Raw genomic sequence first — 27,532 nt, forward strand, 5'->3', positions numbered from 1 at the left:
TTATTGGCTCTGCAAGCAATGATTAAAGGGAGGAGGGGAGGGTGGTTAGCTTACAGGGAAGTAGAGTGAACCAAGGGGCGGGGGGGTTCATCAAGGAGAAACAAACAGAACTTTTACACCGTAGCCTGGCCAGTCATGAAACTGTTTTTCAAAGCTTCTCTGATGCGTACCGCGCCCTCCTGTGCTCTTCTAACCGCCCTGGTGTCTGGCTGCGCGTAACCAGCAGCCAGGCGATTTGCCTCAACCTCCCACCCCGCCATAAACGTCTCCCCCTTACTCTCACAGATATTGTGGAGCACACAGCAAGCAGTAATAACAGTGGGAATATTGGTTTCGCTGAGGTCTAAGCGAGTCAATAAACTGCGCCAGCGCGCCTTTAAACGTCCAAATGCACATTCTACCACCATTCTGCACTTGCTCAGCCTGTAGTTGAACAGCTCCTGACCACTGTCCAGGCTGCCTGTGTACGGCTTCATGAGCCATGGCATTAAGGGGTAGGCTGGGTGACCAAGGATACATATAGGCATTTCAACATCCCCAACAGTTATTTTCTGGTCTGGGAATAAAGTCCCTTCCTGCAGCTTTTGAAACAGACCAGAGTTCCTGAAGATGCGAGCATCATGCACCTTTCCCGGCCATCCCACGTTGATGTTGGTGAAACGTCCCTTGTGATCCACCAGAGCTTGCAGCACTATTGAAAAGTACCCCTTGCGGTTTATGTACTCGGCGGCTTGGTGCTCCGGTGCCAAGATAGGGATATGGGTTCCATCTATAGCCCCACCACAGTTAGGGAATCCCATTGCAGCAAAGCCATCCACTATGACCTGCACATTTCCCAGGGTCACTACCCTTGATATCAGCAGATCTTTGATTGCGTGGGCTACTTGCATCACAGCAGCCCCCACAGTAGATTTGCCCACTCCAAATTGATTCCCAACTGACCGGTAGCTGTCTGGCGTTGCAAGCTTCCACAGGGCTATCGCCACTCGCTTCTCAACTGTGAGGGCTGCTCTCATCTTGGTATTCATGCGCTTCAGGACAGGGGAAAGCAAGTCACAAAGTTCCATGAAAGTGCCCTTACGCATGCGAAAGTTTCGTAGCCACTGGGAATCGTCCCAGACCTGCAACACTATGCGGTCCCACCAGTCTGTGCTTGTTTCCCGAGCCCAGAATCGGCGTTCCACAGCATGAACCTGCCCCATTAGCACCATGATGCATGCATTGTCAGGGCCCATGCTTTCAGAGAAATCTGTGTCCATGTCCTGATCACTCACGGGACCGCGCTGACGTCGCCTCCTCGCCCGGTATCGCGTTGCCATGTTCTGGTGCTGCATATACTGCTGAATAATGCGTGTGGTGGTTAATGTGCTCCTAATTGCCAAAGTGAGCTGAGCGGGCTCCATGCTTGCCGTGGTATGGCGTCCGCACAGAAAAAAGGCGCGGAACGATTGTCTGCCGTTGCTCTGACGGAGGGAGGGGCGACTGACGACACGGCTTACAGGGTTGGCTTCAGGGAGCTAAAATCAACAAAGGGGGTGCCTGTACATCAAGGAGTATTTCAGGCAGGACTGCACGGAGGGTTCCAATAAGAAATGGTGCACCTAAGTTATCGTTGTTATTGGAACAAGGAGGTTAGCCTGGCCTCTGATTGATACATGGCTAGATTTACCTCGCTGCACCTTCTCTGTGAGTGACTGCAGTGTGACCTAGAGGAATGAGTCCCCTAGACAGGGGAGGAGGCAAATGAGTACAAAACAAATCTGGTCTATTTCTTGTTTTGACCCACTCCATCTATCTTTTACATCTTTGGCTGGCAGCAGACGGTGCAGAAGGACTGCATGCCATCCACATCTCATGGCTGCTTGGCAGAAGATGGTACAGTACGCCTGCTAGCCATCCCCATCTCTTGCCTGCCTGGCAGAAGATGGTGCAATACGACTGCTAGCAATCCTCATCTCTTGCCTGCCTGGCAGAAGATGGTACAGTACGACTGCTAGCAGTCCGTATCGCCTGCCTGCTCACCATAAGACGGTTCAATAGGACTGACTGCAGGACTAAAGAGAATGACCTGGTCAAGTCACTCCAAATTTAGTCCCTGCGCCCATGTCTGCCCAGGCGCTCCCAGCCAACGCGGCCAGGAGCACCTCGGACACGATGAGGACGACTACCAATCGTATTGCACCGTCTGCTGCCAGAAGGCAAGGGGTTGCTGCTACTGTGCAGCAAAGCCGTACCGCGTCTGCCAGCACCCAGGAGACATAGGGTGACGGTTACCTGAGCGGGCTCCATGCTTGCTGTGGTATGGCGTCTGCACAGGTAACTCAGGAAAAAAGGCGCGAAATGATTGTCTGCCCTTGCTTTCACGGAGGGAGGGAGGGAACGGGGGCCTGACGACACGTACCCAGAACCACCCGCGACAATGTTTTAGCCCCATCAGAGCGCTCCATTGTGACTGCTCTGGACAGCACTCTCAGATGCCCGATTGTTTGCCATTGCTCTGACGCTGGGAGGGGCGCTTACAGGGTTGGCTTCAGGGAGCTAAAATCAACAAAGGGGGTGGCTTTACATCAAGGAGTATTTCAGGCAGGACTTCACAGAGGGTTCCAATAAGAAATGGTGCACCTAAGTTATTGTCCTTATTGGAGCAAGAAGGTTAGCCTGGCCTCTGATTGATACATGGCTAGATTTACCTCGCTGCACCTTGACTGCAGTGTGATCTAGAAGAACGAGTCCCCTAGACAGGGGAGGGGGGGGAAGCAAATGAGTACAAAACAAATCTGGTCTATTTCTTGTTTTGACCCACTCCATCTATCTTTTACATCTTTGGCTGGCAGCAGACGGACTGCATGCCATCCACATCTCATGACTGCTCGGCAGAAGATGGTACAGCACGACTGCTAGCAGTCCATATCGCCTGCCCGCTCACCATAAGACGGTTCAATAGGACTGACTGCAGGACTAAAGAGAATGACCTGGTCAAGTCACTCCAAATTTAGTCCCTGTGCCCATGTCTGCCCAGGCGCTCCTGATCGACCTCACAGAGGCGACCAGGAGCACCTCAGACATGACGATGACGGCTACCAGTCGTACTGTACCGTCTGCTGCCACAAGGCAAGGGGTTGCTGCTACTGTGTAGCAATGCCGTACCGCGTCTGCCAGCACCCAGGAGACATAGGGTGACGGTTACCTGAGCGGGCTCCATGCTTGCCATGGTATGGCGTCTGCACAGGTAACTCAGGAAAAAAGGCGCGAAATGATTGTCTGCCCTTGCTTTCACGGGGGGAGGGAGGGAACGGGAGGCTGACGATATGTACCCAGAACCACCCGCGACAATGTTTTAGCCCCATCAGGCATTGGGATCTCAACCCAGAATTCCAATGGGCAGCGGAGACTGCGGGAACTGTGGGATAGCTACCCACAGTGCAACGCTCCGGAAGTCGACGCTTGCCTCGGTACTGTGGAAGCGCTCCGCCGAGTTAATGCACTTAATGCACTTAGAGCATTTACTGTGGGGACACACACACTCGAATTTATAAAACCGATTTCTAAAAAACCGACTTCTATAAATTCGACCTTATTCCGTAGTGTAGACATACCCCAAGAAGTCTTTTCTGTCCCTAGTGTTATCTATGATTGAAATATAACAAGATCAGAATATTTATGTTCTTGTTTATTTTAAATTTAACATGTATAGATCAAAGGACTGCACATTTTTAAAATGCATCATTTTCTTTTGGTGACAAAGGCACATAAAAGACAGACAGAACTCTAACTGTAAATATGTTATGAGAATTTCCTGCCACAAAGACAGTATGGCCATAAAGTTGAGGAAAAATTACAACCCTACTGTACATGTAGTAACCGATGGCCTATTCATGAGCGGAAACTGCTAACAAGACAATACCACAAAGGAGCTATGCCAATGAAAAGATGACAGCAGTTCATTTTGAATCTACCCAAACCCCTGAAAGAGGTAAGCCTTCCTTCTTCAGTGAAGTTATGGAAAGACCTGGCTGTAAAAATCTCTGAATTGAGCATGCAGCACACATTGCTTCCACCCCTCAACTTTATAGCACTCATCATTGCTTGCCCTGTTCATCACTGCAAGCAAGCAACTAACAGAAGTCATCAGACAGAACAAAAAGAGGCAAAGAACGGTATCAAGAAGCAGCAATCTTCCAGCTCAGCACTGTTTCTTCATCTCAACCATGATGCTGAAGTTCGCCAAAGCAAAGTTCGCCCACTACCAAGGAGTGTGTCCTAATTGATGTCGGGGTTGTATGTGCTTCAGTTGGTAGCAGAGACGTATGCAGTCTGCAATCCATTTGGAGAGTCTCTGGGTAGAGATAGCTTTTCCCTGTGATCGCTGAGTGGTAGAGATGAAAAGATTGGGGTTTTTCCTGAATGGTTTTGTTCTATCCAGGTAAAAGAATCAAGAGTGTGCATTGCTATTTCAAAAGCATTAGCGTGGGGTTTTGGGGGAAATGTTGGTAGGTGTATTGGCTCATTGAGGTGAAAGGAAGAGTGCATCTTAGGCAGGAACTTCGGGTGTGTGCGGAGTGCGACCTTATCACGGAAGAATGTGGTATAGGGAGGTTCCGCCATGAGTGCTCCCATTTCTCCTACTGGTCTGGCAGACGTGATTGCTATCAGGAAGATGGTCTTCATGGATAGGTGGAGAAGGGAGCAGGTAGCCATTGGCTCAAAGGGTTTATCCATCAGGGCTTTGAGGACTAGGTGGAGGTCCCAGGGTGCAGCAGGTGGTTTTACGTCTTGATATAATGTTTGGATGCCTTTCAGGAACCTTTTGGTTACTGGATGGGCAAAGACCGTAGTGTTGTCAATCTTATGGTGAAATGTGGTGGACTTTGAGGGAACTTGCAGAGAGACCTGATGTTTTAAGGGCTAGCAGGTAATCCAGTATCAGTGGGAGTGGGGCAGAAACTGGGGAGGTCTATTTGGCCACACACCAAGATGTGAACATCTTCCATTTATGTAATTATGCGCGTGGTGTGTGTCCTGCTGTGTAGTAGGACCGTCCACACTTGTTCAGAACATGCTAACTCCTCATTAGAGGAGCACTGATTAGCTAGGCCCTCAGGTGGAGTCTCTGTACATCAGGGTGAAATAGCTGGTCCCTGCACTGTGATAGGAGGTTGCTGGGCGGGGGGAAAATCAGTGGCTTGACTGACTTCCACATGAGGAAGGTATACCATGGTTGTCTGGGCCATGATGGAGCTATTAGAATGATGTTGGATCTGTCTGTTCTTATCTTCTGTATTAATCTGTTCAGAGATATTGGTGGAAACGCATACATGAGAGTGTCGGTCCATGGGAGCATGAAGGCGTCTCCTCGAGAGTGTTTTCCCAGGCCGGCTCTGGAACAGAATGTCTGGCATTTTTTGTTTATTGCTGTGGCAAATAGATCTAGTTGGGGATAACCCCAGGTCTAGAAAATGGTGGCTAGGATGGCGTCGTTGAGTTCCCACTTGTGCTGTATGGGGAAGGATTGACTGAACTTGTCTGTGGTGGTGTTCTGAGAACCGGGCAGGTATGAGGCGGAGATATGAATATTGTGTTGGAGGCACCAATTCCATAGTTTTACCGCCCTCTGTGCAGAGGGAGTGGGATCAGGCTCCCCCCGTCTGTTCACATAGAACATGCATATGATGTTGTCTGTCATGATCCGAATTCTGCAGTTTTTGATAATAGGAAGGAAATGGAGGCAGACATTGTGTACGGCTCGGAGCTCTAGTAGATTTATATGAAGCTTGGTTTCCGTAGAGAACCAGAGGCCCCGAGTGGTGAATTGACCCATGAGAGCTCCCCATCCTGTGAGGGATACATCTGTAGTGATGGTCAGGAAGGGGGTTCTTGTCAGAAGAGAATCACTGCACAGATGTTGATAGGAGAGGTCCACCAGAGGAGTGAGTCCTTGACTTTCAGAGGCATAGTTAGCAATTTGTTTAATCTGTGGATATTTGGTTTGTATCCCGTGGCTAGCCACTCCTGAAGGCATTGCATGTACAGGCGGGCAGTTGGGACCATGAATGTGGAAGCGGCCATGTGCCCTAACAGCTGCAGGGAATCTTGGACTGTAACCTGTGGGCTGGCACGTATCTGGGTGATTAGGGTACCCGTTGTGTGGAATCTGTCCTGGGGAAGAGAGGTAAGACCTGTGGTGGAGTTGAGGTGTGCCCCCATGAAGTTTATTTGTTAGGTCGTGTGGTAGATTTGTTTCTGTTTATTTGCAGACCCAGGGTGTGGAAGCAGTGCACAGTTGCAGAAGTCACTCTGATCACCTCCAAGTGAGCGGGGGACTTGAGGAGACAATCGTCCAGGTAAAGAAAAATGAGGACCCCTTTCTTTCTGAGATATGCTATTACTACAAAGCTAGCACTTTGGAGAAGACACGTGGGGCAGTAGAAAGGCCAAATGGCAGGACCCTGTATTGGTAGTGTTCCATTCCCACGGCAAATCTGAAAAAACGTCGATGGGCAGGGTGGACAGTGACATGGAAATATGCATCTTGGAGGTCGAGGGTTGAAAACCAGTCTCCCTGCTCCAGCGTCGGAATTATCATTGGTAGAGTAACCATGCAGAATTTCTGTTTCTTGAAGAACTTGTTTAGATGTTAAGGACAAGGATAGGGCGCCATCCGCCATTTTTCTTTTCTGTCAAGGAGTAGTGGGAGTAAAACCCTTTCCTTCTGTGTTGAGTTGGTATCTGCTTGATCACTCCTAGTTGTATGAGGTGTTGTACCTCTTGACAGAGCAACTGTTGGTCAGAGAGGTCCCTGAAGAGGGACAGGGTGGGAGAGTCGGTGTGGGGTACGGAGAGGAAGGGGATGGGATAACCTGATCTGATAATTTCCAGGACCCATCTGTCCATAGTGATAGCTTCCCAATTGGCAAGGAACGGGCGCAGACCGTGTCCAAAGAAATGGATGGTTGAAATTGACGCTGAAGAGGGCGGGAGGTTTTCTATACCCTCGACCAAGGCTTCAAAGTTGTTTGTTTGAGGCAGGAGGGTGGGTCGCCATTGTTTGTGGAGGGCGACGTCATTGGGTTCTGGGTCTGTGGCATTGTTGTTGCTGCGTATCATATTGTCTGAAATGTTGATTTTGCACAAAAGCATGGTAGCGTGGCCATTGGTATGGCTGATATCTGTACTGCCTCTTTTTTTGTGGTAGGTGGCTGGATACCTAAAGATCTGAGTGTGGCATGTGATTCTTTCATGGAATGGAGGACCTCATTGGTTGTAGAGGTGAAGACCTTGTCTCCTTCGAAGGGAAGATCCTCGACAGTGCTCTGTATCTCCTTGGGAAAGGAGGAAGAAGTAAACCATGAGGCACGCCGCATGACAATGGCTGTAGCCGTGGATCTGGTAGCTGCATTCGCAGCATTGAGCGCAGCCTGAAGAGCTGTGCGGGAGATCAACTGACCCTAGGACTCGACCGCTTTGAATGGCTGTTGTTTGTCTTCCAACACATCAATCAATAAATTGCATTACTTTAGCATAATTTGTGGTCATATTTTGCTAAGAGCACCGCGTAATTCACTACTCAAAATTGCAAAGTGGAAGATAAGGAGTACTTGTGGCACCTTAGAGACTAACAAATTTGTCTGAGCATAAGCTTTTGTGCGCTACAGCTCACTTCATCGGATGCATGCAGTGGAAAATACAGTGGGGAGATTTATATACATAGAGAACATGAAACAATGGGTGTTACCATACACACTGTAATGAGAGTGATCAGGTAAGGTGAGCTATTACCTGCAGGAGAGAAAAAAAACCCTTTTGTAGGGATAATCAATGTGGGCCATTTCCAGCAGTTGACAAGAATGTGTGAGGAACAGTAGGGGGGAAAAATAAACATGGGAAAATAGTTTTACTTTGTGTAATGACACATCCACTCCCAGTCTTTATTCAAGCCTAAGTTCATGGTGTCCAGTTTGCAAATTAATTCCAATTCAGCAGTCTCTCATTGGAGTCTGTTGCTGAAGTTTTTTTTGTTGAAGAATTGCCACTTTTCGGTCTGTAATCGAGTGACCAAAGAGACTGAAGTATTCTCTGACTGGTTTTTGAATGTTATAATTCTTGACGTCTGATTTGTGTCCATTTATTCTTTTACGTAGAGACTGTCCGGTTTGGCCAATGTACATGGCAGAGTGGCATTGCTGGCACATGATGGCATATATCACATTGGTAGATGTGCAGGTGAACGAGCCTCTGATAGTGTGGCTGATGTGATTAGGCCCTATGATGGTGTCCCCTGAATATATATGTGGACACAGTTGGCAACAGGCTTTGTTGCAAGGATAGGTTCCTGGGTTAGTGGTTCTGTTGTGTGGTTGCTGGTGAGTATTTGCTTCAGGTTGGGGGGCTGTCTGTAAGCAAGGACTGGCCTGTCTCCCAAGATCTGTGAGAGTGATGGGTCATCCTTCAGGATAGGTTGTAGATCCTTGATGATGCGCTGGAGAGGTTTTAGTTGGGGGCAGAAGGTGATGGCTAGTGGCGTTCTGTTATTTTCTTTGTTGGGCCTGTCCTGTAGTAGGTAACTTCTGGGTACTCGTCTGGCTCTGTCAATCTGTTTCTTCACTTCAGCAGGTGGGTACTATAGATGTAAGAACACTTGTTAGAGATCTTGTAGGTGTTTCTCTCTGTCTGAGGGGTTGGAGCAAATGAGGTTGTATCATAGAACTTGACTGTAGACAATAGATCATGTGGTGTGGTTTGGATGAAAGCTGGAGGCATGTAGGTAAGCATAGCGGTCAGTAGGTTTCCGGTATAGGGTGGTGTTTATGTGACCATCACTTATTAGCACTGTAGTGTCCAGGAAGTGGATCTCTTGTGTGGACTGGTCCAGGCTGAGGTTGATGATGGGATGAAAATTGTTGAAATCATGAGGAATTCCACAAGGGCTTCTTTTCCATGGGTCCAGATGATGAAGATGTCATCAATGTAGCGCAACCACTGTATGCATCCGATGAAGTGAGCTGTAGCTCACGAAAGCTTATGCTCAAATAAATTGGTTAGTCTCTGCCACAAGTACTCCTTTTCTTTTTGCGTATACAGAATAACACGGCTGCTACTCTGAAAAGTGGAAGATGAATACACTTTGCACCCAAAGGAGTCCAATCTCTTGTTCTCCTTGTCAGATGGGGTAAATCGGAAAGGCTGGTGCTTGTTTTTCTGGTTGGCCACCTCGACCACTAGCGAATTGGGTGATGGATGAGTAAACAGAAACTCCAAACCCTTCAACGGGACAAAATATTGGTTGTCCAGTCTCTTGCTAGTGGAGGTTATTGTGGCCGGGGTCTGCCAGACAATTTTAGCTTGATGGCCCCATTAATTGGTAGGGCTATTTTGGATGAGGTAGTAGCTTGTAATATGTCAGTGAGTTTGTGGTGGGTTTCTGGTACGTCCTCCAGGGTAATCTTGAGTTCATCGGTTACCCTTTTAAATAATTCCTGAAAGCGAATGAGCTCATCAATAGTGCGGGCACCGTGGCCTCCTGTGGTGCTATTGCTGTAGGATGGGGAGCGATGTCCTGTGCAGGCGGAGCGGCTACTTCAGGTCTTATCTGCCTATCCATGTGAGAAAGCATAGGTGAGCGCCTGACAGCTTTTCTACGGGTGGCAGAGTGAACACTCGATTGTGCTGTGGTGTAGTTCCATGGACCCCAGTGTGGCCATTGCCCAGAAAAGTCCCATCCAGGGGTTGCCATACCAGTGTGGGTAGCCACTAGGATAGGACGAGTGTGATATAGTGAGTCTCCCACTTGTAGGTAAGCAAACCTAGGAGGAATACTGTAAGGAAAACATATAGTCATTGTCCCCTTCCTCCTCCTCCTCTTCTCCACTTGAGAGGCTTGGAGCGGTAGGGGAGTTCTGCAGATAGGGTGCTGAAGGTCCCAGTGATAAATCGGTGCCGAGTAGTGGAGATTGAGGGGTATGTGACACTCTTAAATCCCCTGGATGTAAAAACTGAGGCGGTGCAGTGACTCCAGGTGCCAAATAATAAGGCAGGAGAGGAGTAAGGGTTAACTGAAGTGGAGCTGGTGCAGCTGCTATTGGTGCAGGCAGAATCTGCGGACCGAAGGTTGCACTGGGGGTGCATACTGTGCCACAGGAGTAGGTGCCTCAGACATGGGCACTGGCGGGCAGGCAGCCAGGTGACATGAGGTGGCTCGGTGTCAGGAGCATCGGCTGCGGAGGGTGAGAAAGCAGCTCCACAAGATCAAACAGTGGTGCCGTGATCTCTGCTTGTGCTCTCTGCACCGTGACAGCGCTCGGCCCCGTGCTGTCAAAAGTTGCTGAGGGAGAGCTGTAGGAGGCGGGCAACTGAAAGCCCTGAGCCTCGGCACCAGGAAGCTGAGCAGCCAACTGACAGTCGGTGCCTGAGGTGCCTGCAGAGTTAGAAGTGCTGAGCCATGGAGCTGCGAGCACTGGTGAGGTGGAAGTCATTTGAGACTTTTTTGCTGAGGAGCGGCCCCTGGGCAGGGGAGGAAGCTGGCTGTTTCTTTGTTTTACTTTTCTTCCTTGAGGGTTTTAAAGATCTTTGCTGGCCAGGGTCAGACGAGGGTCTGAAGGACTTTTCTAAGAGGAGCAGTTTCAGTCTGAGCTCCCTGTTCTTGCGAGTTCGCACTTTAAGCTTATTACAGTGGATGCAGTTTTGGGGTACATGAGACTCCTCCAAACAGCGTACACACTGTGAATGACCATCTGAGATAGGGATGGCCTCATTGCAGGAGGCACATCTCTTGAAGCCAGGGGAGCCAGGCATGTCTGTAGCCGAGGTTTTTGTTTTGTTTTTTAAATAAACAACTCTAAAAACTAAACTATTTTTCTTAAATAGTAACTCTAAGACTAAACTATCTAACTTAAACTGAGAAACAGAACTATCTATGAGTAAATCTGAGAGGACTGCTGAACTTCATCTCTAGCTGGGAACGGTAGAGAAGGAACTGAGGAGTCCTGGCCGTGCACGCGCTATTCAAACACTGGTTTCAGAGTAACAGCCGTGTTAGTCTGTATTCGCAAAAAGAAAAGGAGTACTTGTGGCACCTTAGAGACTAACCAATTTATTTGAGCATTAAATAAATTGGTTAGTCTCTAAGGTGCCACAAGTACTTCTTTTCTTTATTCAAACATTGACAGCTTGCGATGCAGGCAGAGCGCTTGCGCGGCCTGTAGGGGTACTGCTGTAGAAATCTCCGATCAAAGGCGCTGGGACGCACCGTGACCCGAAGTGGAGCACCCACAGGGACATCTCTCGAAGAACTGTTGAACATTAAAGTGATTAGACTGTGTATTCCTGAAGATGAACCATCAGCTAGCCTTGATAAATCCACTGTTTCTCAGTTTAACTGGGATTTAGGATTCCCAATAGTCATTAATTGCTTGTTTCAGGACCACTGCTTCAATAACTTCTTTTAAATAGCTGATTTAAAAAAAAAAAAAACCCTTTTCTGTTTCATAGAATTTAGTTAAGATTACTTTGCCCATTTGTAAACTGTCTAGGTTATCCATGATTTACCAAACAAGATTCACCAATCCTAAATGGTGATATGATACACTAAAACAAGACTCTCTGAGTTTTGGGAATAAGGTACTTTGGTTATCTTGATAGACCCTCTCTTCAATCTAGCAAAGAAAGATATAACATGATCCAACAGCAGGAAGTGAAAGCTAGAAAAATTCAGAATGGAATAAGATGTAAATTTTTAAGTGAGGGTAATTAACCCTTGGAATATTTTACCAAAGTGTGGTGGTGGATTCTCCATCATAGCAATTTATTACATATATTTTAGAAAAATATTCAATCTCTGTTGAACGCTGCCTACAGAGATGTATACAGAAGAGGCTGTAACTGAAGTAAACATTGTTTGTGTTAAAGGAAAAAAAAATTAATCATACTAACTGTAACTAATTATTTTCCTTGTTTGTAAATCATAGCATTCCCTAAGGCAGGCAAAGAACCATCTGTGACTAAAATAGTGGGAGCCATAGCCCTGAAATGGCATGGAGAGAGAGTTATTAACATTTGGTCCACCCTTTGTTTCTCTAGTGTAATTTTTAGTAATTTTTTAAATAAAATTACTTGGCTCTCAACAACTTGAAACACCCCTTTCTGCCCAGCCCCTGCTCCTTGGTACAGAGCTAAGGCTCCCAGCCAGTATATTTTTTTGGAAATACCAACCCATTTCTGCTGTGAGAATGTTTTGATGTTTCTCAAACAAAATTCTGGAATTTCAGTTCCAAGAAAAATTTTGTGGGATAAAAATAGAAAGGTTTTGGTTTTTATCCCAATTCAAGCTACTAAAGTTACTGATAAAAATTCTAAACTTTTCATGGAAATGAAATCTTGTTTCCCAGCCAGCTCTACTGATGACCTCTCTTTGCTAGGTTTCAGAGTAGCAGCCGTATTAGTCTGTTGAAGTGAGCTGTAGCTCACAAAAGCTTATGCTCAAATAAATTTGTTAGTCTCTAAGGTGCCACAAGTCCTCCTCCTCTCTTTGCTGGTTGATCTCATGGTAGATAGGTACCGTGTCTCATGCACCTTATTGTATTTCTCACTTCTGCACATTTTTTAGCAGGCCAGTTCTCTATTGGCCTCCTGTTCTTAATTTTCATGACAAATCTGCTTCTGAAGCAAGCATATTAGTATAAAATCAATATTGCCAACTCAAAATATTCAAAAATCATGACTCATCCCAACCTGCAAATCACAAGACTGACTTTAAAAGAAAATCATGGAATTATAAATTGTGGGGCAGGACTGTTTGTTTGCCTTTTGGGTTTGGAGCACTTAGGTTATGTTTTCAGTCATCTCCACAAACACAAAGGCTAGAAACTTGCCTTTTCTTTCTAATTATAAAGCTGAGATTTTTACATAATCACAATTTAAATAGCTGACGCATTAAGAAACAAACAACAATAAATTAATTAAATTGTGAGCTCGCAATACTGCAACACAGAAGTCCAGGAGTTATGAAGAGTCCAGTAAGGGGGTATTTTATTAATTGTTAACTAGAACAACAAAGTTAAGTCAAAGAGAGTCATACACTTTAAAGAACTCATCACACTGTGAAAAGCTAAACTAGCCATGCTTTTCTCAGTTCTTTATTATTTTTCATTAATGTAGAATAGGTTCTTTTTGTGGTCCTGACAACTTTTTATTTAATGTGTCAAGCACAATATCATTTGATACATTCAAAGAGAATGATCATAATTCATTTTTTCCTCTACCTAGGTTTCAGGTGGCTGTAGGAGTGAAATTAGTGAATTTTAATGGTTATGAGTAACCAGCTGACAGCTGTACAGAAAGCCAAACAACTCAAGAAACTGCTCTGAAAGCTTCTATGTACAGCTTTATCCAAAAGAAACCCCGAATCTGGACCTATAATGCACCTGCTATTACAGTTTTGGGCCTCCTGTAAAAATAAACTGTTTTGAGAAGTCAGCTAGACAATTCACCATTTTATTTATATGTTTATTTATTTTTAAATCAGAGTTCTATAATCAACTACTGTCAGTGCTGCTGCCTACTAGCTGGATTGCAACTACACAGTTTGCTCATCATCATCGGCTAATTTAATAAATAGAAATAAATAATAAATGATCTACGCCTGGATGTCCTCCCGTAATTAAAAAAAAAAGTTAACAAAGACTCCTCTTCCCACACAAAAAGATAATAAATACCCACTTGCCAACATTAGAACCATAAATCACCCCACACACACACACACACAATGAAATTCACCTCCAAAAGGCACATAAACATTTCATACTAACCCCTCTAATTTAGTCTCTTCTAAGCACTTCCCAAATGCCCTAGAGAAAAGATGGACTTTGAAGATAATTTTACATGAAAAAGTAACTAACACATTACAGACCATTGCACACGTCTGTCGGGGATAGATCTTAAACTAGTTAAAGTCTCAGTTGGATTTGAGTGCAATTATGAGGAATTATGACATGTGTGCACCGTAGTTGGTTATATTTTGGATTTCAAATGGAGCTCTGTGTGGAGCTGAGTAGTCTGAATGTTTCTGGGTATTTAGATGTTAGGGTGGAGAAGTATGTAATATGAGGTTGGTCTGGATGCTAAGATCATATTAACTAGTGATTTCCTTGATTCCTAGTGATTGTATCAATAGTAAATGCATTTGAGCAACCTTATTTCTAAATAAAAGCTAATTTTTGAGAGAATTATGTTCATGTATTATTTTGTTAACAAAGAGCCCATCAATCATGTCCTTTCCCCATCTCTTTGCACTTCTATCCCAACACTAGCTATTCCTTACTTCACAAATCAATCTGTTGCCTTAAAGTTCTTGATTCTTTTAACAAAGAGTTGTCTAAGTACAATTTTTAACTTTACTGCATTCTTACTATCTTCTCTCTTGCACTGAAGCTTTGTTTTAGAAAAACAAAATTTAAAAAACTACCAATCATTTCAGAACAAATCTGAGACAGGTTGGACCCCCCTTCTGGAATGCCACCTGATGTGCTGGGGTCCCACCCCTGCCAGCCTGGGTTTCCCTTGCACTGGGTTGCTGTGCCAGGCTCTCACACCCCTTTGCAGCACATACCCAGGCAAGACCACACCCAGCTGCAGACACAGACTGCAGTCAGATCTGTGTGAGAGGATTCACCCCGCACTCACATGCACACCCACTGTGGAGAGGTAAACCCCAGATAACATTGTCTTGCGCTGTATAGAAAGATCTGCACAGAGCAAGCTCATAAAAATTTGCTCCCTCCCTCAATGTGAAGAGAGATATGCACAGATTCTCCCCTCCCCCACAGATATGGATTGCACAAACTGGGTTATGTTATTAACAAGAAATGAGTTTAACAACTACGAGAGACAGATTTTACATGCTTATAAGGGATAGAAAACAGAACAAATCAATTTACCAAGCAAATAAAACAAAACACGCATATGAAGCTTAAGATCTTAAAGAGACTGGTTTCAAGAAATAATTTCTCACCCTAAATGTTGTTTTAGGCAAGTTGCTGAGTTTCTGTGGCTTAGAGTTCCAGTTATGTCGTCTTACAGACTGGACCCCTGTCTCAGTCTGGACTCACCCATGTCTTTCCCCTCAGATTAGTTCCTTTCTCTCTTCAGGTATTTTCAGCAATCTTTCTTCTTGGGTAGGCAATGGAGGAGAGTCCTGTTTGCCTTACTCCACAGCCTTAAATAAGATTTACATAAGGTGAGAATCCCCCCACAACCTTCCAAAATCTTTCCTCCTCAAATGGCCTTGGTTCCTCATGATCTATGATCCATTCATCATTTCTTCAGCTACATGATCTTTGGCAAATGATCAAGGAAACTCATCCTTTTGGTGGCAGCTCTTCTTCAGTAGCACAGCCTCCTCCTATATCCCTCTTTATTTACAGCAACTAGCCTGACTGCAAGGCCCTGCATTCTCTCAGTTGGCACCTGCTGCTCTACTTAACTACATTGCTATCCTGTTTCCCCCTTAGTGATGATGCCCCAGAATGCATGGCACATCTTGAAAGGGAGCTCCACACCACAAAAGATTTGATTTTTTTCCAAGGCTTCTGAATCACAGTGTGCACTTTATGGCCTGACTCAAAGAAAGCCCTAGAGTAGTAGGAGATTTAAAAGGGGCAGCATCTGGGCCCAACAGAGATTCTACAAGGCATGCTGAACCCTCTTCAGGTAAAGCACATGGCTGGGGAGTGAGCTAGGGGGTGTATATTGGAGGGATTAACTTCTGAACTAATCCATAGTTTAAAAAAACAATTCCAGTTCAATTCAGGTGATAAGCAATGGTTCATGTCTTACTTTGCCTGAACAGGGTAGTCCATCTCTAATATGCATCTTATTAAGCAATTCTCTTAAGCATTAAGTACATAGGATTTTGGTGAGATAACATAACTACTGAAAAGTTAGTGTCAATTGTGAAAATAATGGTTCAAAGTTTAAATCTTAATCATCTACTAGAAATTGTGCAATAAACTCCATAAAGTTCTGCTAAAAGCAAACATCATTCTGGGATGTATCAGCAGGAGTGTTGTAAGCAAGACACAAGAAGTAATTCTTCTGCTCTATTCTGCACTGATATGACCTCAACCGGAAAATTGTGTCCAGTTCTGGGTGCCACACTTCAGGAAAGATGTGGACAAATTGGAGAAAGTCCAGAACAACAAAAATGATTAAAAGTCTAGAAAACATGACTTCTGAGGGAAGATTGAAAAAAATGGGTTTGTTTAGTCTGGAAAAGAGAAAAATGAGAGGGGACATGATAACCATTTTCAAGTATGTAAAAGGTTGTGACAAGAGGAGGGAGAAAAATTGTTGTTCTTAACCTCTGAGGATAGGACAAGAAGCAATGGGCTTAAACTGCAGAAGGGAGGTTTAGGTTGGAGATTAGGAAAAACTTCCTAACTATCAGGGTGTTTAAGCACTGAAATAAATTGCCTAGGGAGGTTGTGGAATTTCCATCACTGGAGATTTTTAAGTATATTGGCCACTTGCCTCTCCCTGAGACTGCTACTCTTTTAATAGTGTTTGCTTTTTTAAAAAAAAATTACCTATGCCATTTGGATTTTTTTTTTTTTGTGCTTTTGAGTTTTGGGTCTGAAATAAGTAATTTGAAAAATAGTGGTGTTCATGACAGATGTCCAGCTAAAAGACTGAGATTTGGATGGTTACAAATTATTTCTAATCAGGCTGTAATGTCCCCTTGTGTCCCATGTTCCATTGCTATGGAATAAACCTGTCATGTCCCAAAGAAATGTTACATTTCAGTAACACCCCAGCCAAGAACAACAAACCTTTTAGATCTATTTTTCAAACATTTCTACTTTTACACAAAAGGCTCTGTCCTGCAGAATGTATTCTTCTCAGAATGTTCTATTTCTCTATCAAGTAGAGATGCTGTTTGTCAGGCATCCCCTTTGTGCCAAATATTACTTAGTTTTACCATTAGTGCAATCATAGGACTAGACAACCTCTCGAGGTCCATTCCAGTCCTATGATTCTATGCAACTCCTGTGATGGATTGAAGTTTCTCTGTCTCTAACTTGCATTAAAAAAATCCCAAGGACTGCAGCATTCTGTTGCATGTAGGATGCGTTTTTGTGCTCTCCTACACAAAATACAATGGGAATATTTGAATGAGACCATGACAAATTAAGTTATACCATTAACTTGGATTAATTTGGCACAAAGGGGATGCCTGACAAACAGCATCTCTACTTGATAGAGAAATAGAACATTCTGACAGGTTTCAGAGGAACAGCCGTGTTAGTCTGTATTCGCAAAAAGAAAAGGAGTACTTGTGGCACCTTAGAGACTAACCAATTTATTTGAGCATGAAATAAATTGGTTAGTCTCTAAGGTGCCACAAGTACTCCTTTTCTTTTTGAGAACATTCTGAGAAGAATACATTCTGCAGGACAGAGCCTTTTGTGTAAAAGTAGAAATGTTTGAAAAATAGATCTAAAAGGTTTGTTGTTCTTGGCTGGGGTGTTACTGAAATGTAACATTTCTTTGGGACATGACAGGTTTATTCCATAGCAATGGAACATGGGACACAAGGGGACATTACAGCCTGATTAGAAATAATTTGTAACCATCCAAATCTCAGTCTTTTAGCTGGACATCTGTCATGAACACCACTATTTTTCAAATTACTTATTTCAGACCCAAAACTCAAAAGCACAAAAAAAAAAATCCAAATGGCATAGGTAATTTTTTTTAAAAAAAAGCAAACACTATTAAAAGAGTAGCAGTCTCAGGGAGAGGCAAGTGGCCAATATACAGCCTTAGAGATCTACAATGCAGCTTGAGAGGTCTCTTAACTACAGATCCCAGCATGTGATACTCTATCTTGATGTATTCGCACATGCAAATACTATATATTTAAGCATTACATGGGTACGTCATAAATCAGATGGGCAGTGATGGTGTAGAGAGCAATGTGGTAAAGCTGCTGTAATTCTCCAGTTGGGGAAACTTATACGTCAACCAGCCCGGGAGGTTTTCATGCCTTTTAGGGGAGCAGATACAAAGAGCAAGTCACAGAGGCAGGGTGGCTAGTGTCCTGGGAGAAGTGGAGTATTGGAAGCAGTTGGAGGATGTTCATATTGGCATTCACCTTTTGGGGTCCTCAAAAAAGAGAGTTTGTAGGGAATATCTGGCTACTGTGATATCTGCTGACTAAAAGGCAAGAGAAGGGGAAGAAGCCAACTTCACCATCATGTCTGCCACCTCCACTGTCTCCTGGGACCCTGAGGTCCAGTGTGATGCCACTGTGGCTTCTCTCAGGATTAGGAGATATCCTGACCAGACTGGGCCACAGAAAGAAGAACCCACATGACATTGCCACCTCCAACCAAATCCCACACACAATCTGGGATGTGAGAATGTCTCTCCCTCCCCACCACACACACCTCAATGTATCTTTTCCTTCCCTACCTTATTTCTTCTCTTTCCTCTCTCTCCCATTTTTCCTTTGGTCTAATAGAGCTTGGCTAGGCTGACCAAGACTGCATATTTTGTAACACTGGTGTAAGCTTGTGTAATCAGAAAGGCAACTGAAGGCAGTGTCTTAAATAGCCCAATCCTGGTACAAGTTTGTGGGTTTTGTAGGGGCTTATAAAACAGTGTGCTGCACTTATGTTTTTCCAGCAGTGAGATTGCAAGTGAAACAACACGGGAGACAGAAGCTGCATTTTTTAATATTTGCTGTTCTTTTCTCTCCCTGTTTTGTCTTGCAGGAAACGGGATCGCGTTTTTAACGTAAACAAAAGCTCCAGCCCATCTCAACTAACTTTTTCTCCCAAAGGGCAGTTATTACCATCTTTAATACCACTTAAGAGACTGTCAGGCAAAGGAGGTTTCTTTCTAAAACCTCTCTCCAGCGAAAGAAAACAAGGAATGTTGTTAAAATAAAAGTTTTACTTAATACTTTAAATTTCAGATGCTTTAACTATTTTTCCTCCCCCTCCCCAGCGTATCTTTAATAAAGGGTAAAAGGATTTTTAAAGGTGTGTTTGCCATGATACTAAGCAAGTTGAGGTCACTGTATACTCAACCCTGGACAGCAACAGGATCATATCAACACTCTTGACCCTTTGGGCCGATTTATTCCATCTAAATTAACACAACGGAACTCAACACTAAATAAACCCCCATTAGCAATAATGGAAGATTCATTACCTAATTCCCTGCTCTTTGTGTTCAAATTGAACCTCTAAATGTATTCAATAAGTACCATATTATTTTCTTCTAAAAAAGAATACTTTACCACTGAAAACTACTCAACTGCTTGATTCATCTGCACTTGTCCTCATACTTGAAAAAAGAAAAGGAGTACTTGTGGCACCTTAGAGACTAACCAATTTATTTGAGCATGAGCTTTCGTGAGCTACAGCTCACTTCATCAGTTTCCACGGTACACATCTGATGAAGTGAGCTGTAGCTCACGAAAGCTCATGCTCAAATAAATTGGTTAGTCTCTAAGGTGCCACAAGTACTCCTTTTCTTTTTGCAAATACAGACTAACACGGCTGTTCCTCTGATACTTGAAAAACTCTCTCTGGCATGCCTCATGCAAGCTGTTATATGGGGAGTGGTCTCTCCTTCCTGGACCGGAGAAAGTGACCCCTGAATAGACCAGCGTTTGCCTTTTTAAAATCTTCAGCCCGTTGTGTCAAGTAACACTCTTGCCAGCTTCCGCACTTGAGCACAAAACCTCTGCCAGGTGACTTCATTGCCACCATGACAATCGCCCCGCTGCTACATTAGTTCCTCTGGATAGGGAGTCCATACATCGTATAGAACAATTACATTTCAGTAGTAATTACATTTCAGAAGTAACTTGAACACTTCTGTTATTCTTTTGCCACCAGCCTCTGGAATCTCAACCCAAGAAGGAGGCAGAGCCCTCCTTAGGGGATTGACTAATCAGGGCAACCGCCCCAGGCCCTGCACTTTGGGAGGGCTCCACAGGAGGTGGGCAGGGAGGGGAGGCGGCGGGCAGGCGAGCAGGGTGAAGAGGCGAATGGGGAGGCGAGCAGGGTGAAGAGGTGAATGGGGAGGCGAGCGGCAGACCAGCAGGTGGGCAAGGAGCCCCCTTGCCAGAACCTCCCCCTCCCCCAAGCACCTCCTGCCCGCCAACAGGCCCTACTGTTCAGCGCCTCCCACTCCCTCTCAGTACCTACCATGGCTCAGATGTTTCGCCCATGGCGTCAGGAGGTGCTGGGGGGGGGGGGGGGGAGGAGCAAGGCACAGCATGCTTCGGGGAGGAAACGGAACTTGTTGTGGAAGAGGCTGGGAAGGAAGAAACAGGGCAGGGGTGGGGCCTTAGCAGAGCCAGGGAGAGCACCCCCCAGCAGATTAGAAACTCAGCACCTATGTCCCGGGCCCGGCACCCCCCCTAGGGACGACCCTGCATGGAGGCAAGCAGACCAACAGAGAAGGCAAGACTGCACATTCAAATGGAGTTGGCAGTCTGGCACAGATACATAGGGTTCAGTCTCAGAGAATACATACATATCCCACAATTCGTCATACGTTGTATGTTCCAAACCACGATATAGGCCAGAAAGGTAATAACACATTACAACAAAGTACTATATTCTTTTTTATATACACAAAAAGAGAAGACAGAGTCATATAATGGGCCATACCAGAGCAATGGTCAGCTTAGCCCAGAAGGGAGTATGCACATGCAAAGGTGGCTTTATGCCCACCTCTGATTCTAATGGTATCCCATCCTGGGATTCCCCTGGGGCAAGGGGATCCTGAGGAGGCCAGTTAGACTGGTATCCCAGCCACTTTGCACCACAGGTACAAAAGGGATCATCACGGACTTCATTTCTTTCACTGGGCAGAAAGAAGAGTAAGGGTGAGCGCACAGAGATAACAGTCATGCTAGAGACTTATCTGCAACTTTTAGATTACTACATTTAGTTGGTCTTTTTTTAACCTGTAGGTACATTTCCTGACTTTCAAATATATGGCTAATAAATAATAAATAATAATAAAAATAATACAGTAGTGTAATATGATATTTTAAGTTGATATGTATCTATGTAAATCACACTGACTTAGAAAAATTTGGGGTCTTGTGGCCTGGTTCACCATTATGTTAAAGCAATTTTTTGCCAGTGAGACTCCTTTGGAGTTGCAGTGGTATAAAACTTAAGTAATGGAGAGGAGGATCAGGCCACTGAGCTCCAAGATCTATAATAAGCCAATATACTTTCTCCATAAACCTAAAAAGCTGTGGGTTGGGTGTTTCAAGATAAGGGTAGACATACTTCTTTGAAAGTCAAAAAGTGTAACCATCTTCAGTGTCAGTTTGGCGCATCTGAATGGTGTACTAGTAAAGGAACTGATTATTGCATTTTTCATCCAGAAAAGACTTTACCCCAAAAGACTTTACAAGTCAATATATAGGAACCACCTGAGACACTAATGAAATGCAGCCAGCTCTACAACAGCAGCACTGAACAAGATGAGAGCAAAGAATCTTATCCAAATGAAACTATGGAGGGGAAATTATAGGTAAGGAATTACCTAAATGGACATTTGAATAGGGCACTGAGGCAAACATCCCTGCTCTTTCAAATAAACAAATAAAATAAATATCAACACAAAAACTATTAGGAATGTGGTATTGGACATAAGCATCCAGAACTTACACAACACAACTAAAAGATGTCACCTCACCACCACAGCATCTTCCTCATTCTCATGCTAGTGTATTGGTTCATGTACCGACTCAAAAAGAAAGAGGGTGATTTAGAAGCTCAGACAAGTCCTTCTGCATCACCTATGGTCTCTTTAGAGATTTAGGGCTGAAATCTCTGCCAGTGTAACCTCACTGACATCTGTGAAGTTAGGCCAGAAGAGAATGATCCTCATCATCCAGGTTCTGATCAATCTTTTTTTCCCCAGTTTAATTTGTGAAATATGACAAAAATCAGTCTGAGGGGCTCTGGCTAAAGGTTCTAAGTCATTGTACACTAAATACGGGGGGAAAAAACCTTTTAAAATATATTTTCCAAAAATGTCAAGCTTTAAAAGTGCTAAAGATAAACACAAGAAATAAATCTGTATTTTCAACTTACATTATACCAAATTCCCAGAAAAATATACTGTGCTGTATATCCTTCATGGTTAAGAAATATCACAAGATTGGAATTCGACAATGTTAACAGTGACAAATTTTTATTCCCTTTACAATTGCTACATTACTCAAATAATCACTATAAACTAACATCTGTATGAATATAATTTGGACAGTGATATACAATATAGCCTAAATAATTTTTCAAAACCAAATTTGATTACATAAATCCAGGCGACTGTTCACATACCAATGTATTCTACATTTTATTATAAATAACTATTACATTATTTATTAAAAGAGACTTGTTGAGAGACTATCATTCTCTGAGAATATTTGATAACTGACTACTATATAAATAGACGTCTTTTGCCAATGACTTGGAAGTGAGCTGTTTAGCAGGTTAACCACTTAATAGCCAGCTCTCTCTTTTAGTATTCTTACTTTAGCTCTTTTAAGATGTATTTTTTCTAAATTGTATTTTTCTTTCCTTTATGTTATGCTTCTTTTCTAATAAAAACTCTTTCAGTGTACCCAGGCACATAACCACTCTCACTCGCTCCATTTTCCACTGTATTTCACTGTCAGAGGGTGAGAGGCCCCTTTATAGAGAAAAGGGCCAGTCTTGCCTACGCTATAATTAGCAGAGTGGGTGGGACTAAGGGGATCAAGGGATAGCCTAATGAACACCTGGACCTCATAAAAAGGGCTGAGAGAACTCTGAGACGAACTACAGGAATCAGGTTAGGCCCTTGTGGAAGGCCATATAGTAAGGTCTGCAGGAAGCGGGGAATTGCAGTGAGTGGTAGCCTGTATGAACTGGACTCCAAGCAAAGCAGTCTAGGAGTCAGCTCTCTCTAATGGAGCAGGAAAGACAAAGGTAGATCAGAAGAGGCTGAGAATTGAAACAGGAAGGCAGGCTGAAGAGGAGCAGGAGGGGCAGAAGAATCTTGTTTGCTTGGACTTTTGTTACCCTAGAAGGGGATAATGTGGGGATGAAGCTTAGCTAAAGAGCATTCTTTAGACTGTTTTGATTTTTCCCAATAGAAAAATCAAAATATTTTGGCAAAGAATAAAAGTTAAAATTTTCCAGAAGATTTTGATTTTAGAGCAATTACATTTTCCATCAAAAAACACCTCAGTGGAAAGTTCCCATCCGTCTCTAATCACCAGGCTGAATCATCATCATCATCTTAGCTGAATACATTTTTTACACTAAATAAAATCCTGGACCTAGATGGGAATTATAAGGGGGGAAAAGTTTGGCACCTTCCCCTCCAATGATATACATGCAGGGAAGGAAAGTGGAGCCTTCGGTACCCTCTTCCCTCACTCCCCTCTCTCCTAAAAATATCCCTCATTCCCCACAGTCTCTCCCCATGTCTGCTCTACCAGGCCAAGGGAGGGGGCTCCAGTGCTCCATTCCCTCCACTGCTTCCTGATCAGGGGAATGAACCCAATATTGCGTGAGTGGGGAAGGTATACCAGGCTGAGCCCGCTTTCTCCCCCACCCACCTTTCTGCTGCGTCTAGAAAGAAAGGGGTCGTGAGAGCAATTCAGGAGAGCGTGGGGAAGAAATAAGGGGGTCAGATGTGCAGTGGGGCATGTAGGGAGAGCTTCAGCTCTGCCCATTCCCCAAACCTCCCCACATACATATGGCCCCATTTCTGTCCACCTGTTTCAAAACATGCCCCACAGTGTTCAGCTGGGATAAGGAGCTGAGGATGAATATGCTCAATGTATGCCACACAGGTTTGGAGGCCAGTCAACTGACCAGCCAAATAGCATCAACTGATCAGTCAATTGACCACCTATTATTTGGACCACAGTCAAATACTGGCAAATATTCTAGCAAGAATGCCCTGATGTAGGTGGTGGTCTATCTTTTTGATTGCATGATGGTGCCAACGATTAACAACCCTACTTAAATATCTTGAACACACACTTTACTACATGCTAATGCCACCTGTTGGTGGAAAGGTGAAATAATGGAAAACTGGGCATCTTGACTGGCTGGTATCTTTTAGAACAAACATTGTATGCATATCTTTTTTGTATACCAGGCATCAATGTACATGGCGGTTTCCAAAGCACATTAAATAAGGCTATGTCTACACTACCATCTATGTCAGCATAACTTATGTCACGCAGGGGAGTGAAAAAGCCACCCCTCAGAGCGACATAAGTTACACCAACATAAGGGCTCGTGTGCACAGCACTATGTTGGTGGGAGAGCTTCTCCTGCCAAAATAGCTTCTGTCGCTAGCAGAGGTGGTTTTATTATGCCAACGGGAGAGCGTTCTCCCGTCAGGATATAGCGTCTTCACCAGATGTGCTGCAACAGCACAGCTGCATTGGTACAGAGGCGCTGCTGCAGTGCTGTACATATAGACATGGCCTAAGTTAAAAGACAGTCCCTGCCCCAGTGAGTTTACAATCTAATTAGATGAACATACAGAAATTAACTCAGATGGGAGTGGGGGGAGTTACAGGAAGGTTAGTCATTAAACTTCCTCCTGCAACGCAAAAAAAAAAGATGTAATCATAGCCTCTCCCTTGAACTAAAGTTTCACAGCTATTATACCTCAACAACCAACCAACCCACATTATATGACCATATAAATAAACCTCCTTACTTCTCCCCCTCTCAGCAACAGTCCCCTTAATCCTCCCTCTCATACACACCCCAGCCAAACCTTGTTGATCATGTGAAAAGTTCTATGCTAATGAGGAGTGTGTGACATCATAGGCCCCTCCTTTCATACTCTGTTTCTCCTCCCACTGCTGCTTATGAATCTACTGTGTTTGCTGCAGGGAGAAGAGGCCACCTACTCCCCTCCCCCTATATGTGATCTAGGAGTCTGTAAGGGAGAGGGCAGCATGCCCAAAGACATTTTGAGTGGCTGGACAGCAGGTAGACATGCTATCCAATGGTCCTGGTTGATTGAAATACAAGAGACACTTTACAACCTAGAGAACATTCCAGACATAGTGTGACATTAACAAAGAAAAGGAGTACTTGTGGCACCTTAGAGTACTTGTGGCACTAACAAATTTATCAGAGCATAAGCTTTCATGAGCTACAGCTCACTTCATCGGATGCATCCACAAGTACTCCTTTTCTTTTTACGGATACAGACTAACACGGCTGCTACTCTGAATAATGCATTATGCAGAGTCATGAAAAGCTAGAGTCAATTGTATTATAAAAAATGACTAGATATGAACATGGAAAAACTGTTCAAGCTAAGTGCAAGTTCTGTACTTCTAGGAATGGGACATAGACAGAATGGAGAAACTTGTCAAAGCTAAATTATAGCAGTCAAACACCAAGAAAAGGAAAACTGGTCTGCATCAAAATTTGTTTTCTTCTGTGCATTCTCCTTCTACTTAGTCTTCAGCATCATTGTCATGGAGCAAGGAGTTTTTTGATGAAGACAGTGATATGAGTGACAGCGAAAATAAACTAATTCCATTTCTTCATCTATTCCAGCTGCTTCTGCATCAAGAATCCTGACTCCCAGATAGTCTTCAGATGTTCATCAAATTGGTATTAAGAGCTTTTCTGACAGAATATCCCATGACTAGAAAAAACAAACTTGATCGTACATTTGCTAGAGTATTTATGCCAGTAGTAAACCATTTCATATCGTTGAAAATCCTTAGATGCTACACTTTTTTCATAAATTGAGTGCAATTTACAAGTACCTGAATGGAAATGGCTTGCGGGAAGTCTTCTGAATGACAAAGTGGATAATGTGAAAAAGATTAGGTGTTCTTGTTGTGCAAGCTCCTTACATCTCTAGTGTCTGATGGAAATTTTAACAGCTGTGTAGCGTAGCGACAACTCACTGGTGCGGCATCTCCACTGGTCGTCTTGGGAATTAGCTCTCCAAAGTATGGAGCGCCTCCTTCTAGCCGGTGTCTTGCCTACCACTGGCCCGTGTCCCTCCCCGACCCCGGTGCCCCTTCACCTTGGGGTGCTGCTCCCTGGCAGTGCCCCCACACTCTGGGTCTCCCCTCCCAGGGGAGCCCCCAACCCTTTATCCCTACCTTGCCTCAGTGGCTACTGCCAGTCATCATCTACCCCCCGCTCACTGGGGCAGACTGCAGTCTGTAAACCATTCATCACCAGCAAGGGGGGTTTGGACCTACTGCCTTTCCCTACAGCCCAGTACCTCTCTTTAGGCCTTGCACAAGGCCTGCAGCCTAGGGAGTTGCCAGGCTGGAGCTCCCCAGCTCCTCTTGCCTTTCCCCAGCACTTCTCTACCTCTGGTACCCTAGCTCCCAGGCAGCTAAGTCCTTCTCTCTCCACCACTAAAGAGAGTGACTTAGCCCCTGGCTCACAGCCCTTGTATAGGGCCAGCTATGGCCTAATTGGGGCATGGCCCCAGCTGTGGCTGCTTCCCCAATCAGCCTAGCCTGTTCTCTCAGGAGCAGGGTAACTGCCCCGCTACAGGCTGTTACACATTTTAAGGACATACAAACAATTCTGACACAGGTAGCAAATTATAAAACAAGAACCAGCCAGTTCAGTCATAAAACAATGTGGAATGCAATCCCAGTAATTGAATCAAAACAGCTTACTCCATCAAGCTGGAAAGTGGGGTGTCCCCCTTGCACTCTAGTTACAGGGGCAGAAATTATATTAACGCTTCCATGTACTACTGCATGTGCAAACCAAAATTGGTCAGTTTGGGAAATCATCCACTCCAAAAACCAAAAAATAGACTGAAGACCTCCACTGCTGGGGAGTGAGCTGATCACCATGTACCACAAAATAAGATTTGAGAAGAAAATGGCAGATGAAAAGTTGACTCAACATTCATCATATGAAGAGGAATGAGGAGATACTGATGAATTTGACTATGAAGACAAAGATATAGATAAAGCAATTGAAGCTGGTAAAGAAGATAATAAAATGCAAGATGCTTGAAGAGCTGGCCTTCTGCTTACAGCGTAAGTGCATTTAACGATTACTTTTTTAAATAGTTGCTATGTATTTAAACAAAAATAAAAACAATTTCATTTCTCTTTAACTGTAGTCTTGAACAACATTCACATTTAAATGTGAACTTAATATTGCTAAAAATTGTATTTTTTTCTTTTTTTAGAATTTCGTTGTTTCATATTTTTCCCCGAGTTAAAATAATGCAGTTAAAATAACTTGTTTTTTGTAATTAGGCATAAGTACCTAAGGCTAAGCATATTGGAGATAATAAAGTCTTATTCCTTGTTCTAATAAATTAGTTCTTTAAAATATTTGACCATATTGCACAATATTTGACAAGTCAATTGACCAATTATTTTTGGACCGATCCAATGCTCAACCCTAAGTTGGCACAGGCACACAATGCAGACTCCGCAATGAGGAGCTGAGAACAGACATGTGTATATATATATATAAAT

At 44.0% G+C, this 27,532-nt stretch overlaps 1 protein-coding gene across 8 annotated transcripts in view; it reads right to left on the bottom strand.

Moving 5' to 3' along the window:
- The window catches only part of MCTP1 (multiple C2 and transmembrane domain containing 1), a 441,025-nt gene that overhangs the window by 345,099 nt on the left and 68,394 nt on the right, over positions 1-27,532 (bottom strand). Inside the window, exon 2 of one of the 8 annotated variants that reach the window (XM_075128579.1) lies at positions 15,002-15,205. The exons of the other annotated variants lie outside the window; for them this stretch is intronic. The gene's annotated coding sequence lies outside the window, so the exon portion shown is untranslated. The remainder of the gene's footprint in view (positions 1-15,001; positions 15,206-27,532) is intronic. 8 annotated transcript variants of the gene reach the window in all.

This window comes from Caretta caretta, chromosome 5, assembly GCF_965140235.1.
Source record: "Caretta caretta isolate rCarCar2 chromosome 5, rCarCar1.hap1, whole genome shotgun sequence".
Classification (NCBI taxonomy): Eukaryota; Metazoa; Chordata; order Testudines; family Cheloniidae; genus Caretta; species Caretta caretta.